Source organism: Geospiza fortis, unplaced genomic scaffold (assembly GCF_000277835.1).
Source record: "Geospiza fortis unplaced genomic scaffold, GeoFor_1.0 scaffold97, whole genome shotgun sequence".
In the NCBI taxonomy this organism is placed as follows: Eukaryota; Metazoa; Chordata; class Aves; order Passeriformes; family Thraupidae; genus Geospiza; species Geospiza fortis.
In genome coordinates, this window is record NW_005054343.1 from 274,358 (window position 1) to 293,378 (window position 19,021).

At 41.9% G+C, this 19,021-nt stretch overlaps 1 long non-coding RNA gene across 2 annotated transcripts; it reads left to right on the top strand.

Annotated features, from left to right (window-relative positions):
* Window positions 1–1,286: 1,286 nt before the first annotated feature.
* LOC102040209 lies at window positions 1,287–18,781 on the top strand. Of its 2 annotated transcripts, XR_265369.2 has the most exons (7): window positions 1,287–1,382; window positions 3,541–3,669; window positions 6,006–6,111; window positions 7,231–7,374; window positions 10,760–11,018; window positions 18,048–18,240; window positions 18,647–18,781. It is a non-coding gene; the product is annotated as an uncharacterized LOC102040209 (long non-coding RNA). The 2 variants fall into 2 exon arrangements; XR_265370.2 differs by lacking the exon at window positions 6,006–6,111.
* The last annotated feature ends 240 nt before the right edge of the window (window positions 18,782–19,021 follow it).

Genomic DNA, 19,021 nt, shown 5'->3' on the forward strand with positions numbered 1-19,021 from the left:
CCAGTGATGAGAACTGTGGCAACATGTTGCACTCAGTTTTTCCTTTGCTTGCTTTTACCAGACATTTCTCTAAATGTCAGGTCCTGTGTTCTGTGCTGAAACTGTTTGATGTTGACCTCCCTCTCACTGTAGGTGCAGAGGATGAACATGAAGCAGAACCAGGGTGGTTTCAGCACTTGGGTCAGGGGCATTAGGAATGCTGGTCCATGGAGCTGCTCCAGAGGCACTGAATGGACCCTCTGCCATGGGACACCCCCCTGAAATTGTCTGGGCTGGGAATTGCCTTGTTATGTTCTGAAACACCTCTCTGCCTTCCACAGGGCCATGATCCTGACTCGTGCTGCTCTGCCAGGTACCTGGGGCTCAAGCCAACTACCCTGGGAGCAGAACAATCAGCCAGAAACATCTGATCATGGAGGGGCTCAACTCCCAGCCAGGCACTGCCATGGGGAAGAGACCCCAACAGAAATCCTCAGTCACTGTCACAGGTGTGACCAGTGCCATTCAAAATTGAAATGTTCTTCAGCAATGGTCCCACTTTCTGGAAAATTCCAAACAGGCTTGATTCTTGCTTTGGGCTCTTTTGCTCTTGCCTCATGTACACATATCTGTGTGATGGAAGGGCTGTAATTCAAACTCAGTAATTCATTGCTTTGTCATGGGACAGGAGCCCCACGAGCTGTGAGCTGCTGGCATCTGCCTGGCAAAATTACTGAGACTCTGCTGCCCCCAAAGCCTGCCCCACAAAGTTATCTGTCATTCCCCTGCACCCACCCATCTCCCAACTGCAGGTTTCTGTGCCTGCCTTCTTCCCTACAGCAGGGAATACAAGGTGCTCATTTTGCCTTGGGAATGTATTTTGCACAGAGAACACATCTTTTTCTCCTCTTTCTTGTCATGAGATACCTTTCACTCTTCTGTAGGCATTTCTCTTTTTTTTGTAATTTTATTTCTAAACTTAATGACACCTTGTCACTCTTTGCTCAACATATTGAGTGCCTCTGGAGAGGAAGGGGTAGCAGGCCCATAAAGAATTTTTAATTTTTTTAAAATATATTTACCTCCTGAAACTCCTGCTAGTTTTTTCAGTCCATCCCATGGCCAAACTCTAAACATTTTGTTGAACAGAAAGCTCCTTGCTTTTAAACATTTGACTACAGGGAGGTGTGTTCTTGTTACCAGAAGAGGTCAGGAATCCCCGTGGACAATTTAATCATGATCTTAGGATTTTGTCCAAAATTTACTCTGCAAGCAACTGTGGCTTCACTTTTGTCTTTTTGATTTGTAGGGGGAAATAGCTCTACCTTGACACAGGAACTGTTTTGCTGGGCAAACACTGCTGACTGTTATGTCCAAGCAGCCAAAGCAAGATCATTGAACAGGTTTGTTTCATTTTTCCAATAGTTGTTGTAAAATAACTAGCCAAGAACCTGCAATACTTAATGAGCCTGACAGACAGGGAAAGGTCAAAAACAAGCAGGAGACCTGTTCTAACTCATTCCTCCTGGACTTATAACTTGTTTCTTAGACCAAACAGTACTTTTCTTTTATTAAACACACAAAAAAAAAAAAAAATAGGAGGGAAAAAAAAAAGGAATTAGGAGATGACAGGCTGAAACTGCCTACTTTCCTTTCAGTGTCAGAAGACATAAATAGTTTAGGTTTGCAGTGGTTTCTGATTGAATATCCTTTTGAAGTAATGATAGCTATAATTTAAAGCAACAGTTACCATATTTTCTTCTTTTGTGACATTCTTTGATGCCCTAAGTATAAATCTGCTAAAAATAGCTATAGCCATGCCTGGGTATACTACCAGGATTTTTGGAGGTTCTGCCTCTAATTGCCATCATATGTACCTAATATCACAAACATAACTGCCTAATGACAATGTTGCTGCAAATACTTTCCTGACATAAGAAGAAAGGTAAATTGAAAGGTACACATTAAGTTTAAATTGTTTGCTAAGACTAAAACTTTTGCAAAGAAATTAGATTTAATTAGCATAAATACTGTTCCAGGGCTGCTTGGCCCCAGACATGTATTCAGCAGCTAAGGGGTATTATATTATGTTCTAATACAGCATCAGAAAATTGCTGCCTTTCAGGGGCAATTACAAAAATATTTTGGTATAAAATCCAAACTTTGTTGTTGCCTCACACAAGTATGTATATACTCAATCAAGTAGATTAGTTTTCCCCAAAACATTAGATGCAACTTTAAAGAAATATATGCAATTTGGGGATAAATGGAGGTTTGTTGGCATCTGTTAATTTTGTTAAATCTTTCTCTATCTGTTAGTCTGTTAAACAATTCCTAGTTTCCATTCTGCTGTAGTTAGAAGAAAAGTTGAGCCTCTGAATATATTCACTTTAAGAACGTCTCACTTTTATCCTGGTGTATTGTATAAAATAATGGAAAAACACAGTGTATTAAAAATCAAATGTTTTAATTAACTTATCTGGTATTTTCTGTTTTAATAATAAGCCTTTAATTATTTGAATGAATTTCCACATTTATTTTTCGGCATCAGGAAATAAAAATTATTTTAATAAAATTTAAAAAAGAAAGCCAACAAAAACCAAACCAAAACAAAAACCCCCAAACCAACAAATGAAAACAAAACAAACAAAAAAGCAAACTACAGAGGCACCTCTTTGGGGACCAAGCAAGGATTACCAGATCAAAGAGTACTTACAGGGCTGGAAAGGGAGCTGGACAGATGGTAAAAGGGAACAGGACAGATGAGATAACTTATGATAATGTTGTAAGAACCATCAAGGTGGGTGTCACAGCCAACTGCAGTTTTTGCAGTTTGTTGTTGAATATACTTTCTCTGGTTCTGTGTTCTTCCTTGCAGCCAGGACCACCAAACCCTGCCTCATTTGGTAGGACTTACTCTGCATTTTTATCACCTGATGCTGTCTCCTAATTACATGGAGTTCAGATCTGTGATAGCTCTGCTGACTTCCAAAGTAAATGTATAACTTTATAAACGAGGTAGGCTGGAAGCACAAGTGATCTTGCTGCAGCAGCAGGATACTTCTTGGCAAGGGCCAGTTCCTTTGACTTCCTTGATAGCTAAAATACAAGACAATTTGCAGTGGTGTCACTGTAATTCTCACAAGTGCTCCAGATCTCCAGTGCCTCTCAGCCTCATTTATAGGAGAGTAAAGCAGAATGACACTCCAGGGTGATTTGGAAGTGTAATGAGTAATTGTCATGCACGGCAGTGGAGGAGTTGGGCTTGCACTTCTGGAGTATAAAATTACTGATAAGCCATTCTCCCTTTTCCCAGCTCTCAGATGGAACTGAGATATGGAGGGATGAGGTTTCAGCTTTGTGGCTCTGTTCCTGGACTCTGGCCTTTCACAGTATGCAAACTCATGATCTTGCCACTCAGGGAGTTGATTTCTTCAGAAGTTCTTCAGAGATTCAAAGTGCAGATAGGATAGTGCACCAAGTCCTGCACCTGAGCTGATTGCAGGCACATTCAGATCAGTGGATGGGAAAGTCTCTAATGTCTTTGTTTGCTTCCAAAAGGCATTTTCCTCAATCTGGTGTAATGAGTCAAGAACTGATTTTAGTGTTTGGACGAGAAATCCTTCATCCAACTCTTAAAACTGCATTTGAAGAGACTCAGCCATCATCCCTGCCCAACAGCAGGGTAAGGTAAGTGTCAGCTTTGAGATTACAGGAATCATTGGGCAGGTTTTGCTGTCTCCAGGCACCTTCTGGATCTATCTTGAGAAGGCAGTGGAGAGAACTGTGACAGCCAAGACTTCATGTTAAAGACAATCTGGCAGTCTAAGTGTGATCTGAGGGTCACTGATGACCCTGCACAGCACCAGTAAATAATTCAGGCTGCCCATCTGTGAAGGAGAGAACTGAGTAGCACTTAAAGAAACAACAAGGTTGTGATGCTAATGGGAAAGCCTTTCTGCATGGGAAAACAGAGGAGTCAAGAAGACCACTTCATTAATCTCTTGTATAAATTACATTTTACAGCACACATTTCTAATGCCTAAGCATGAGATCCTAGAATGACAAAATTACGGTGGCAAATTTACAATTTATCAGTATCAGTCCAAATCCAATACAGCATGTCCTAAAGGAATATATCAAAAACCAGTTATGTGACTGCAGTAAAACTGAGTATTTTGATACCAGAAACAGGAATACATGGAACTGCTGGGAATCACTGATGACTCTGTGTACCCTCTCCCTCTAAAGAGATAGTTAATTCTTCTTTAAGTAGATAGAATAGATTGAGAAACTTGTGCAGTTTTGGGGAGGCAGTTGTGCCTGTGCAGATGCAGTGCTCTGTGCCATGTTTGCTGCAGTGGCCATGACTGCAGCTGTCATGCTAGCAGAAGTTTGTTTATCTCTTTATGATCACAACTGGAAACAAATGTTCTCAAATTCTACATGCTAAAGAAAAAACACTTGTGATTTTCATGGTTAAAATCTGTGGGCAATAAAAAGAGAGGCAGAAAGAGAAGTACTGTGAGAGTCTAGCAGAAGCCTGTGCCTGGGTTAACTGCTAATCCATGCCCAGGAGCCCCCAGCCCAGGGAGACACAGCCCTGCCCTTTTTTGTTCAGGAAACGTTTCTCAGCTGTTATTGCAGAGGCTGGATGGTGATTTTGTTGAAGGCAACGGGAAGAGTATCTTCAATGGATCAGAATCTGGCCTTATTTCTGCTGCAGGCTAAATGGGAAATTATCCTTTTTTTTTTTCCTTCATATTCCTGAAAGCACTCAAACCAGCATTGTATGAGTTTCCTCCTTATTTCCTTTTGTTCCTATTCAAACATCTGTCTGAAGTAGTGCATTACATACTAATTTGGTCAGAGCTCTTTTTTTTGTTTGTATGGTTGGGTGTGATTACAGTCTTACACTCCATTTTCATTAATTTGCTTCATTTATTTGCTTTTGATCTTTTATTGAGCCTTACAGTATCTGTGTGTGTGAGAGTGAGCATGTGTACGTGCATGTAAACAGGGAACATTTCTGCATGTGTTTGTCTTTGGACAAAACCTCTCTCTCAGTGAGCTGGCAGCAGGCTCTTGGGTTACATCTGGTGCTTGTCCATGGCCATGCCTCTCCTCACAGCAGCATCCCACCCCAACAGGGCACTCCCACCGTGCCCCTGCTCACCCACCTGCCTTTGCCCTTGCCCTGTGAGCAGCAGGGTGAGAATGAGCCCAGCCAGGTGTTCCCGGGGGACACCAAACCCCTCCTTGGAGCAGAGCTGCCCTGTGGTGCTCTGGGATGCTCTGGGAAGAGGCTGCTGGCTGGCTTTCCACACTGGCACTTGTTCTGAGTTTCTGCAGCTCAAACATTTCCTGCAATGCTCTCTTAGCAGGCTTCAGTCTACAGGAAGGACTATAAATATATGGATTACAAACTGAAATAAACACACACATTTCAGGGTCATTGCTGGCAGTGTCCAGCACTGATCTGTGATTCTTGCAGGCTCCTGCTGAGCACCATCCAGGACACAGGGACACACATTCAGCTCAGAAGTGCCTTGCTTGTCTTCTGCAGAGGGACACATCTCTTTGCTTCTCTTGCTTTGGGTTGTTCTCACTCCTGATAGCATAAGCATGGTGATAGGGCAGTGGCAGAGGATTCCTTTCACCCTTCCTTTCTTTCTCTATCCCTCCTATCACAGTGTGTGTTGATACATGTATTTTGCCCTGATCATTTCCTGTAAAGTTGGAGGGTAAAGCTCTCCATCACATGTCATCGTTGTCTATAATTACTGTTCTGTCATTGTCCTGGAGAGGAGCTGCTTGTGTCACCCATCATCAGCTTTCTTCTCATCTTTTTGAAGCTTCACTTTCTCTCCTAGGTACCCAGGAACAGACTGATGATAGACTCTGTGATGTTTTTTGATCTTTCCCCTCATACCCTTGGATCTTACTCACCAATCTTCCTTGCCTTTCTGTCATTGCTAATAAATTTTCATTCTGTTAATGTTATCTGTATGTTAATATCCCTACAGGAAAGGATACCAAAGTAGGAAATACTAATTCCAGAGACAAGAGATTTTACTTTGGTTTGGTCAGTGTGCAGATTTTTAGCAGTGGTAGATCATGCAAGTCTTCTAGGTATGCATCCTCCCTCAAAAGCCACATTTAATGGGCAGTTACATGGAATGGCAAAGGAAATGTTCTTAATTAGTAAAACCTTGTGTTTCTAAAATGATTTTTTTTGTCCCATGCTTGCTCTATCAAGCTGTGGTCAATAAGATCTGGCCCTGCCATTGTTCTTGTTTCTCAGGCAATGTGTTTTAATAGTCCCTGTTATTCCTTTTTCTTGACATATTTTATATAAATATTATAAGAATATGTTTGATTTGTACCATCTCATCTAGAACCTTTTAAAATTCCTTCTTGAACTAAAAGCATACCAATGCTTGAAGAAAAATAAGCACAGTACCCTTATCACTCTGGTACTGTTTTCTTCTAAAATATCTCCCATTTGGAAGTCTTTACTGTAATAACTGGGATATGAGCACAAAGGCTGGATTTTTCCCAAATAAGAAAGCTTTAAGCTGTAACTTCTTAGTACAAAAGCTTCTTTTTTTTCTGTTAAATTATATGTATGGGCAGGACCTCCTATGCACAACTATGTGGTGAGCACTCCATTTTGCAGTATCAGCTGAAAAGTACATCTTCTGTACCATTTATATCAATGTCACTGTTAGAAACAAAACTTGCTTTACTTTAGAGAGTGAGCCAAAGGTATCTAGTCAGAAATACATGCACAAAATGTGTGGTTGCTTTTTACTTTCAGGATCATTGCCCTCTGATCTCACTCACCTCTTTAATGCTGTGCAGGAACACAAACCCTGGATTACAGTCTGGGCAAAACCACTGGTTGGGTGTGAAGGAATCAATAGATTCCCCACACAAATGAGAACATGCAGGTTCTTTCAATCCATGATACTGCCAACTGCAGACTCAGAGTATTTCCTTTCTTTTTCCCCTTTCTGCATATTTACACCCATATTAAGAAGAGTGAATCCATCTTGTTCTTCAAAAGAAAAAGCTTCTCCTATAACGTGTCACAAACTTCTACAGCTGATATATTTCAGAAGAAATTTCAGTGGGATTTGGATGCCTAACTGCTCTAAATTCCTTTGGAAATCCCAGTCTCATAGTCCTATATGGTGGTGTAAAAACTGCCTTCTGTAAAAAACATTTTGTTTATCATCTCTCTCCTAGGCCAGCTGGGACACAGCATCTCAAGCAAAACAGAAATCACATTTCCAGCTTCCCCTGCTCACAAAAGGATATGTTTCATGCCCCAGCAGCACTGGTGCCTGCTGGCTCTGGGAGAAGGAACCTGATGATCACACCACTGCTGGGGTCAGTAGTATGCTACACTGCCTACATTTTCTTTTGAACTCTCAAAAATGTGTTTTGCCTTCCCGTTGGCAGTATTCCTAAAACACTGGTGAGGCTGCAAATACTAAGCTCTTTATGGTTCCAGTCTATATCAGTTAGGTGGGTTTTTCTGTGAGTTTCCCATGAAATTTTTGTAAAGGGTGTGTAAGAAATGCTTGATCAAATGAAGAAAATAGCAACTGATACATTTGTTTTTCAGCATATACGTGCACAGTTTAATTTAGCACAGAGAAGCAATCAAGTATTGTTACGGTAAAACACTTCCTTTCATCTAGAGTTATATGTGATCCCATAATAAATCCAAATGTGCCTGATTGTGTTTTTAGAAATTGAAATTTTAAATTAACAGCGTGGCTAGTACTGAGTTCCACACTCTGCCATTATCTCAGTAAATCTGAGTTTGTGTAACATGAGTATTCAGAAGCAAAACCTGCATGAAATCTTCCAATTGTGAATGCCTTTTCCTTATAAGAATTTGCAGTGATTCTCTGGAAACTTGCTAAGTCCCCAGGGGGATAAGAATTCACAGATCTAACTAACCCTGAGGGTCATGTTATCACACAGATTAACTATTCTCAAGCAATTTCTGAAATGCATTAGGCAGTTAAGGCTTTCTATCAACATTAGTAATGTGTACTTTCTTTTTCTACCTTTTTGTCCTTAAATATATTTATTAGGTCCCTGACACTCAGGGGCCCTCCTTTCTCTTATTAATCAGCCTCTCACATGTCCCTGAAGAAGCATCTCTATTTCACATGTTCAGCTAGTTATTCTTCTAATTATTCCTTTTAAAGGAGTCACTACACAGTAGCACAAATGCATAGTGCTACTCCACAACAATGTAGCAGGAAAAATAGTATCAATAAGTATATTTTTTCAACCCAAAGTTTTAAATTTTGTTGAATAAAACAAGGGGTGTAGCATTTTCCAGAAACTGTGCTATAGACTTGGTAAATAAAGGCAGGGTTCTGTAGGAAGCCACTGAGTCAGATTCATCAGAATGAGGACTTTTATAATATCTGTGCCTCAGATAAGGGCTTTCCTGCTTAAAATGATACATGGACAATGGTTGTATATAAAAGTGGCCAGGACAGCTGGGGTCAATCCCATTATCTAGCTATTTTCAGGAGAGTAAAGCCTCACAAAAGGATTGTCCATGAACAGAAGGCTGGAAGAGGCTTCCTCAGTCATTGAGTCCCATCTCCAGTTCATACAGGCAGCATATCATGAAACACCCAAACTACCTATCAATTACAATATCAAACTGATCTGATGAAAGCAAGTAAGTTCTTATTTTGGAGTTGGACTGGGTTTTTTTTTGTTGGATGATTTGGTAATCTGTTGTGCTCCAAAGCCTCACTATTCTGATGGTTTAGGGCTTTCTTTTAGTTCCCAGTATTCCTGGTTCGCTTACATCCACTACTTCTTATGCCAACGCTGCCCTATAATTTCTGGCCTGTAAAGTGAAATACCAGGTGCAGGACAAGCTGAACTTGCTGGCTCTGTAGTGAGGAACAGGTTGAAATGCCTCTGGGTGCAAAGAGTTTGAATGTTCCTGTGAGGATGGTCCAGGTGACCCTCACCCTTAAACTGAGGGAAACATCTCTGAAGAAAAGTGTTATTTCCTTCCCAAGCAGCTAGGGCATAAATATTTTTCTGTTTCAGAAAGCTTCTGCAAATGATAGTCTGCTCTTACACCAAACCATTTAATAAGTTTAATTAAATGGAAGCTTATGATAATTAAACCAAAAGCCTAAGGGCCCTGTTCTGTGAGAACTTACTCCTTGCATAAGACCAATTTCCATATAATTTAGACAACAAAATAGCGGAACAGTATTCTCCCATCTAATTTATATGAAATTGGTAATCTCCAAACCTGATTTATATTACCCTGTAAACATACTTCTTGTATCTCAGCAGAAGTGCAATACCTCCAGTACAAGTATTTAGGCAGAAGAGAAAGAAAAGCTTTTTAAAAGGAACCCCCCCCTTAAAAAAAGCAAAATAACACAAAAATAACCAGCCAAGAAACCCTGAATGTGCAAATTAAACCACAATCTGATAAACTCTGCATGAGGATCAAATATCCTTAAAGAAATTCTCTAACATAGTGGGTACTTGTAGGTTCTTCTTTCATAACAAATTTACATATTTACTACTTCTGGGTGTTTTCTTGAACCAGTGTTTGTGATCAATGCTAGAAAAAAAAACCCCACACTCCTTATTTTGGAATTCCTTTCTGTCTCTCCGAGTGTCCCAAAGGAACGGTACCATGCATTATCTCCTCTGCCACCTGTATTTTTATTGCACTTCAAAACAAAGCTCCAGTACTACAAAGAATCAATGGGGCCTGATTCTCCACTACCTTACTCCAACTTTGCACAAGCCCACTGCAGACAAAGCTATTCCTCTTGCTTACAACAGAAGCAGTGGGAAAGCCCCCAGCACTCCCTACCAGCTTGACAGGATGGCAGATTTTGGTCCTCTCCCCATCCTGTCCTGCAGACAGGCACGAGAAACACAGCACACATGGAGGGGGGATGATGACCCTTCCTGTTCTGCCCTCTATGCAGCACAGCTGATAACTGAGACCTTGGTGTTCGGTGACTTTACTGCCCAACATTCTCTGTTTTGGGTAAGGATTTATGTTTTGTTTCACTGGGTTTTTTTGTAAGTGACAGGAATTGGTGTGTTCAGAGAGGTTGATTTTGTGCCTTGCCCAAAGAAAGTAGTGGTCCCACGCTGAGGAAAGCTATAGGCCTGATGGTTGTAGACAAGGTGAAAGCACTGTTGTGAAGAGGCCGGACACCAACTGCTGCTGTGCACAGCTACTCCCTATTAGATGCTGGTGATTAATTGCGCGGGGTTAGGAGATAACCAGGTCAGAGCCTCATGAGATATACACTTCCCACTGACAGTCAAATAGTAGACACCCATATCTAAAGTCTATTTGTAGAATTAGTGGGGAGGTGCTGTTCCTTGTACCATAAATGAGCTGATCCTTACAGTTTATAATGCTCATCCCTCAATTTCTGAACCTTTGAGACGCTGAAAGTCATAATTCTGACCTGCTGCTTTGCTTGCACTGCAAAGCAAATATAAGGCACAGGGGTTAAAATTCAGCCCAGATGAGCCAGAATTGTCTGTAAGACAAGGCATCTGGAAGATCTCACCCTGTTGCTGACTGCCCTACCTATTTGGGCTTTGACCCAAGCACAAAGAGAAGCATTGCATCCTGAGGGTCACTTTTGACAGCACTGAACATGGAAACCCATTTTCTTTACAATCTTCAGAAGTGGCTGGCAAAATATCTAAAGTATTCAAAATCTGTGACCTTTTCCTGCAGGCAGAGACTTCGTCACGGTGATCTATGTCTCTGTGGCCTCAAGGCCAGATTAATACAAGGCATCCCCCAAACCACCTGCAGGCTGGAGCTGCCAGGGAGGAGAAGTCTGACTGCTCAAGGGCCCTCACCTGGGGAAGCTGGCCAGCCCTGTGCTCAGCAACTGCATTTGCAATTACCATTCAAAGTCTTCTTAATTATTGGTGTTTAAAGCCTAAAATAGGAGAAAGCCAGACTCTGTGACAAGTTTGAGGCTCAAAAGGTAAGTGTGCTATTTGTTTTTTATGCAGATTTAGAAAGAAAGAAAGAAATAGAAATTGTTAAAGGCAGAAATGGAAGGATTGCAATAATTTCCCTAGATTATTTCCCTAGCAAAACATCATCACTTGCCCCATTGCATGTTTCCCAGGGTTATGCCAGATGGCACAAATACTACCATTTTTCAGAGTAGTCAACTCCCTACTATGTATGGAAGAGCTTCTTAATATTGTTAGCAGGAGTTTCTTAATATTATTAGCAGGTTTGCCTTTTCTTAACCTGACTTTTTAAGATTAGATATGCTCTTGGAGTAGACCAGCACATTAGAACCTAAACACATTTTAAGGCTTTTACCTCAAACCTGAACCTAGGTCTGCGTCCCACTAGTCCTCCTCTCTCTATTACACACCAGATCCAGGTACACATTGAAATGAATCAGACACCCCAACGCTCTTGGAGGGCTTTTAAACAACAGATCCAGTTTGGACAGATTACTGGATCCCAATAATGTGTTGATTTCCAGAATATTTGAGATGCTCCCAGATTGGGGGAAGGTACAGAGGGAGAGGGAAAGTATTGGAAGCACTCGTGTGAGGCTGGAGAAGAAATTTGGATGTGTGAAAGGGAACTAGGGGAGGAGGATGAGGAGAGGATTAGAGATGTGATGGTCTCCAGTGGCACCTTCTGCCACACCACTAAGCCCAGCTCACATGAAAATTGTTACACCTTTGTATGCAATACTGCATATTACAGAAGTGACATTAAACCTTCTGCACCCATCATGGGAAATATTTGTATTACTTTATTGTAAACACACATCTGTAGAGGTCTGAGCTGGATTTTCATTCTTTTAAACACATTCACAGTTAAGAGGAATTTTCTGCTCCTAAATCTGCAAGCCCTAACATCCAGAAAACATAAATCTCTTTATGTTCCATGTTGCTAAATATGTGGTCCAAGGATCACCCACAAACCCTATAGAGAGCAAAAAATGTATTTGTAGCTCAGTTACAAAACTCAGGCAAGAAGTCTTCATATTTCTACCATGTTTTGGTGATGATGGAAAGTCCACATTTGATGCCAGGCCCTGTGTAAGTACATATAACTTTCAGGGACACCAAAAGTATCTCTTCCCTCTAATGCCAAGTCTGAATTTGGCCCATAACATTTGTTAAATGGCTCAGAAAAACACCAGTTTATCTCAAAAGGGCAAAGTACTGATACAAATAAGGAAAGGGAGTAGAGAGTAAAAAGAGATGTACAGAACCAAGTTTCTGGGCAAAACTAGTCACAACCTGCCTAGCTACAGGTCTCACCATCTGGTTTCAGACATATTTACTTCATTAGTGTAGCAAGTAAGGTTAAAAAGTTCTCTTAGTTCACATGCAGCATCAAGATTCCAAGCTCTGATGATAGATAATGTACAAAGGTGTGAAAGTACAATTCTGTTTGTGCTGGGCCTCCTGTTAGGGACGTGTGAGGGACGAGGGGCACGGTGCTGGTGTGGAGCTGCCAGGAGCAAGGCAGGAGCACCCAGGTGGTTACTTGGCCAAACACCCCCATGCCACTGGCCAGCCCCCATCCCAGAGCACTGAGCTGCTTTTCATGGGAAGCATCTCATGTTCTGGCACCTCACACACACAGAACCTGATTTCTGGGATGTTGTTACCGTGGTGCTATTTTACACTTCCTTCCCAAAAAGCTCCAAAGTCTATTTTCAACACATATTTATTAAAACTTTCTAGCACTATTCGAAAGAATATTTGAATGGCCGCTCAAAACCCTGCTGCCTAATGACTGCCAAGTTGCTGAAGAATGGAGGCAAGGGAGATTTTCCTTGGGGTGGGGGGAGACAAAATAAAGAGAAATCGGCCCGGCTTCAAAGGGCGCATTTCCATAATTGCCCTGTAACTTTGGCAAAATAAATCTGAAGGGCTGAGAAAAGCGCAATCTCTCAGATGAGTGCACTACAAAAGCCCCAGAGATCCCCAGTCCCACTTGTTACTATTCTAATTCAGTGAGAGAATTCGGTCCCTAACCTCAGCAACAAAAGCCATGAAATCACCGTCCTCCCATTCCGATAGCCCATTCCCAAAGAATAAGACCTTATCCAGCCTTTGTCTCCATGCTGCCCACAGACACTCAGTACAAGTTAGGATAGCATTAGGTGGAAGAACAGCACATAGAGGTTTTCCAGACTGGCAATTTAAGCCCTCTGTCTCCAGCTCTGGGTTGCAAATGTGTACACTCCTATGTAGCAGGGGGAGATAGGGTCCATTTCTGACTTTTTTTGTTATCAAAAGAAGCCTTTTTTGTAGTTTTTATGTAGTTGAATTTCCACACAATCTGTCTGAACTTCCCAGATGAATTGTGCACATGTGAGTTATACAGCAGTTTTCTTTGAAAAGGTGAAAATACCCTCCACAATTTTTTCTAAGATTTAATGTTTGTCCTCAGCAGTACGTGAGCTATTAAAGAGAAAAAGAAAAGTAATTATAAAAGTAATTATAAATAAAAATTTAATAAGAAAGTGTCTAAAATGGCTTTGCTGGCACAGTCACAATCCCAACTTTGCAATTCCTTGATGAAAAAATGACTGCTGAATGTGAATAGTAGGTCTTTTACAGCAAAGGCCCAATCTCCCGTCATTTGGCCCCTCTCTGACTTTTTTATTTTCTCAATAAGACGAGCTTTTGTGCGATGTGCAGTATGGACAATCAGGACAGCCTTATAAAGGGATTGAGAAGGGCACACAAAGGGCTGCGGCAGCATCAAAGCCAGCCCGGCAGCACAATAGAGATGACATTTTTACATCCCAGGGCTGGGGCGGGCAGGGACTGAATACTGTGTCCACAGCAGTGTCAGTAAACAATGAGCAAAGTGGGAAAGGGGTGAAAACACAAGTCAAAATCTTTTTATTGAAGCCCCCTACACATTCATTGGGCATTTTCAGCCCTGCATTTGAAAGCTCTTCCATTTACTTACTCTCCGGATTCCCCTATTTAACTAACTGACTGATGATGGCTCCATTTTGATATCTGAAGAAAAGAATGGGAATTCTTCCCGAAGTGAATATATTAATTCATGAGATTTAATTGTGTTTTATTAGCAGTAAAGAAAATATTAGCTGCGTGGTGCTGCTCTTAAAGGAACACTGCCATCTTTAACACCATGTTTGAGACCTCTGTTTAAGAAGCCTTACCTAAGGTACTGGTCCTGCCTGTGGTTCTTGGAAGCAATATTTTTCTTTTAGTTTACCAGTTCCCTGCATTTAGGTTTGGTTGCTTGGGTTTTTGCATAACAAAACCAGGCTGGACTCCTGTTTAGCTGGTTTCTCGTTCCATTTCTTGTACCCAAGCCCAAGGCCTCGGTGTGGGTTCAAAGTACCAGTATGGAAAGTTTAAAACCAGAGGATTTAACCCTGGTCATTTAACCAATTCAGGTGACCTCAGCAACTACACCAGGTGCAGAAGGGCAGGAATGAGTGCTGAAATTTTCTTTTCTGCACATTTTTTCCCCCTGTAACTGCACAAAAACATTTCTGTAAGTATCAGGCTATGATTTAGCGCACCAGAGGGAATCTGTCTATCAAGCAAACATTTCTGGCATTGTCTTCTGTAGGAATCACTTGCAAAAGTCTCCATCTGAGAAGACCTGCACTGGTGCTGCTGTTCAATAGCCATCTCAAGTGTCCTTTTTCATTAAATTATTTTGGAATGGGTTTGGTCTAATCTTCTAGTGAAGCTTTATCTTTCTTGGAAGCAAGTTAGACTGTAACAGAGAAAATCAATGTTTTACTCCTTGTATCTAATTTCACATTACATCTATGTTTTTAGGCACTTAAATTTTACTGCTAAGGTATCTTGAGTATTGCAAAGTCCAGCATGAATTATACTAATGATCCCTGAGAAATCCAATAGAGTGAGTCATATATTTGAGAGACAGTTCTTTTCTTTTCACTGTTTTGCTTGAAAATAAGTATTATACTTATGTATTAAAATCTCAGGTTTATGCATACCCAGTAAGTAATTTTATTCTAGCCTGGCTAGCTGGCCTACTGACATGCATTTTCACCACTGCTAAAAATAATGAGGAATCCGAGTGACATACATTTATGGCTGGGAGTGCCATCAGATCCCTTGACCTAATTGAGCATGCCTACACACCTTAGAGTGTTTTGCATAACCAACTTAGACAGCAGGAACATTTCCAACCAGATTGATTGACATATTTTATTTCTAACTTAAGCTTAATCAGGACCAAGAATGATTCATTTATACCTTTCAAACTTTAGGAATTGACATGGGAGACAACCAAGCTGCAGACTCCTGTGTAAGCAATCATGCAAAGGAAAAAATACAGATTAATATATTTTATTAGTCTACTTAGCTGCTGCCATTTGATGTAATAAAATTAATAAACTAGTAGGGGAGTTACTTTATTTTATAAAATAAATGTCAAACTAGATTTTTTGCAGGAAAGGTTCTGTCCCAAATCCCTCCTCCACTAAGGATTTACCTGAAATCATGCACCAAATGTAGAGCTATGGTAAGGTGCAGTCTGATTTTTTTCAGAAACCAGCTGGACAAGAGCTCATCTCCCAGCAATAACCATATTTGGTCTCAAATTGAAAGAGTTTCCGGCTTTTAAGGAGTAAAGTACCTTCAAATAAATATCAGCAGTTTCCACGTGCCATGCCTGAAACAGGAACAAAGCCTAATAGAATAGATTGTAATAAAAGTGCCATTTCCAGCATGTGTGCACGTGGCTGCTCTACGCTGCAAATGTCCTTTAGCACTTTTTAACCATATTCTCTAGTGTGTCAGCAAAGAGACTCCATCAGAGTATTTAACATTGCTGGGAGCAAAGGAATAAAGTGGAGTCACTGTTGATTATTACTCATTAGCCACAAGGACATCCACTTAACATGTGAATAAATGAATGACACCATGTCCTAATGGAAATGGCCTCAGTGTACCTTTAAGCAAAATGTTGTTTAATATCTTCCATTTGCTGAATAGTAAAGAGGCCTGTTGGACATGCACAGCTAGCAAGCGGCCATTGTTGCTTTGTTCCAATTTCAGCATTTAATAAAAAAGTATGTTGTCTTGACTATAGCAAAGCTGGGCCTTAAAACCCTGGGTGGCAGCACAGGCTTGTTCTCATTCTGCAAATTCAGAATTTCACTGGCATCCTAAAGGGTTAATGCCCATAAAGCAAATGAAGCCTTAGAAGGTACATGTTCTTCATTATTCTGCTTTACATTCAAACATATAAAACAAAGAACATCTGATATCTTTATTGGTTTTCTTAGATAAAACACAAGCAAGCTATAAGCCCTAATTTTCTTATTACCATTTGTTAACAAGGAAGATAACACTCTCAAAAGTACTTGATTAGGGCTCCCTTTGATTTGTATCTTGTTATGATTACCAGGGCATATATTTTTGTATTATTACTTTAATACACTGATAGTTTGGATCAAAATGATAAAAGAGGTATTTTAAAAGTGTAAATATTAACCATACAGGTAAACCACATAATCTGAACAACATCTTGAACACTGACATACTGAAGTATACACACTGGAAAACCAGTCATAGCTGAGATACACATTCCCATCTGGAAAGCTGGTAGTCTGAGCTGGAGGAGCCCTTTTGCTCCCAAACCCTTCCAACAGCAACTTACATACTTGACAAATTTGGTTTTTTTTTAATACAGTATAACTACTGAGGATAGAGGATTGAAGATATTTGCTATATCGCATATCTAAATGCTCGTGATCAGAATCCAGACCACATATATCTGTTCTTACAGATAAGTATCCAAGGAAAACAACAGCACGTGCATCAGCTAACGTGAAAGATTTGGGAGGGTATTTTAATGCATGGTGTGATGCTAGATTGTTAAAATCGTGCTGGATCTTTTCCATACTCCTGTGAATTTGCCTGCGTAGCAGCTCGCTGTGCTGGAGGCGGCTCAGCGCTGTTTCCCAGCTCCCAGGGCTCTCTCCTGCCTCATCCCGGGCCGTGATGGGCACTTTGGCCGCCCTCAATGGCGAGCCTGACACGGCCCGCTACGCCCGGCCGGCCGCTCCCACCACAACGGGCTCTGACAAGTTGGAAGTCTCTTTCTCCTGCCTCCTCCTCCTCCTCCTCCTCGCCGCTGCTTCCTCCGGCCGGCCCCGCGCAGACAGGGAGCGAGCGGGAGATGATTACATCAATCAGTGTCAGGTCTGGGAGCTGTGATTTATGAATATGCATAATGAGCTCTCACCTTTGAGAAGGACTAGCTAGGGAGATAATTGATTAGACAGGAAAAGAGCAGCCAACAGAGAGGGAGAAGGGAGAGGGAGGCCTCTCTGTGCTGTCTCAGGCAGGCCTGGCTGGGGCTCCAGCGAGGCTGTCAAACTGAGAGAGGGATTTCTGAAAAAAAAAAAAAAATGCGTAGGATTTTTAATGTTTTGTTGAAACACGCATAACAAAATGTTTCCTCACAAAATTAATGGGAATTTTCTCCACATTAGGGAAGCCAGGCAGGCACAAAGGCTGCTGTTTTTTCCCTGCAGGGAAACCAAGTTCTCACTTCCAGAAGCCAAAGGAGCAGCTTTCCCATGGCTTCCACACTGCTGCTGCAGGAGCATCCCCATGGTCAGAGTGAAGGGAGAGGGCTCTGCGGGGACAGGGAGCTGAGGGCCTCTGTGCAAAGGCAAAGGAGCCTTTAATAGAGGTAGAAAGCTGGGGATGCAATTGTTTTCCCATCATGGTTGCATTATCTTCTTCCATCCCCTTTAAGCATCTGTCTGGCCGCTGTGTGAAAGTTTCTATGGAAAACCCACCAGGATGCCCAGAGGAAGGGGATGTGGAAATTTGCCTCTAGCTTTCTCTCCCCCCACCCCTCCCATTTTAGATGCCATTAATCTTTTTTTTTTCCTCAGCTAGAATTGGCTAAGGAAAAAGAGGGATAGAAAGTGCAGAGAGACTGGATAAAATTTACATGAGAAACGATCTGTTTTCTTACCCCCCACCCACAGAGATTCCCCCATTTCAGGAGCCTGTCGGAGCGAAAGGGTGGGAACAGTTCCTGGCAGAAAGACAGAGAGCTGCATGGGGCTGCAAAGAGGCAAATGCTGTTTCTAGGGTGAGCTGTGGCCAGAAAGGACATATGGGGAAAGGAAGAGGACGCAGCGGGGAAAAAGCAGAGATCACAACAGTGCTGCAAACTCTGTGAGTCCCTTCCCCGGCCTCCTTTGCCCCCAGCCATTGCTAACAGCAGCCAGGGAGGCTGCAGCACACACCAGGAGAGGGGTGTCCCCATCCTAATGGTGGTCAGGGGGAATCTTAATTGTGAAACAATAAAACACTATATAAAACGTGTGTATACACACACACACATATATAGTGTAAACACATATATAAATCTTATCACTTACAAACGCCTAGGATTTAAAATGTAGTTTATCGGCCTAGTGCAACCCAATCCTATAAATAATACATTCCTATCACTATGACCTCAAAATGTCAATACCGCACAGCCCTGTGCATTTGCATATCTTGTACTGTCTAAACTTGAAGCATGTCAGCTATGTGCTTCTGTTTGTACTTTAACTTCATTTTAACTCTTGCTTCCTAGCTCTGAGCACCCTCCCCCTCTGCGGGGTCTGTCACCAAAACGAGAAAAGCACCAGCTATTTAATCACCACCACCGTAATTATGCCGTTTCCAGGACTATAAGGAGAGGACAGGTAGGGGACACATCTCCCCGGTAGAGAAGAAAAGCCTGGGAACGAAAGCAGGAGGGAGCGGCCCACAAGTTCTACCTGCCCGAGCTGCCCCATCAGCCGGGGGGATGAGCACGGCCATCCGCGGCCACGGGCTGCAGGGAAGGGGAGGGCAGAGGGAGCAGCCCTCGCCCTCCCACCACACTCCCCTTGGGATGGTTTCGGAGCGGAAATGGACCTTTCCCGGATTGGGCCGATTTCCAGCACCTTGCCGGGGAAGCGAAGCT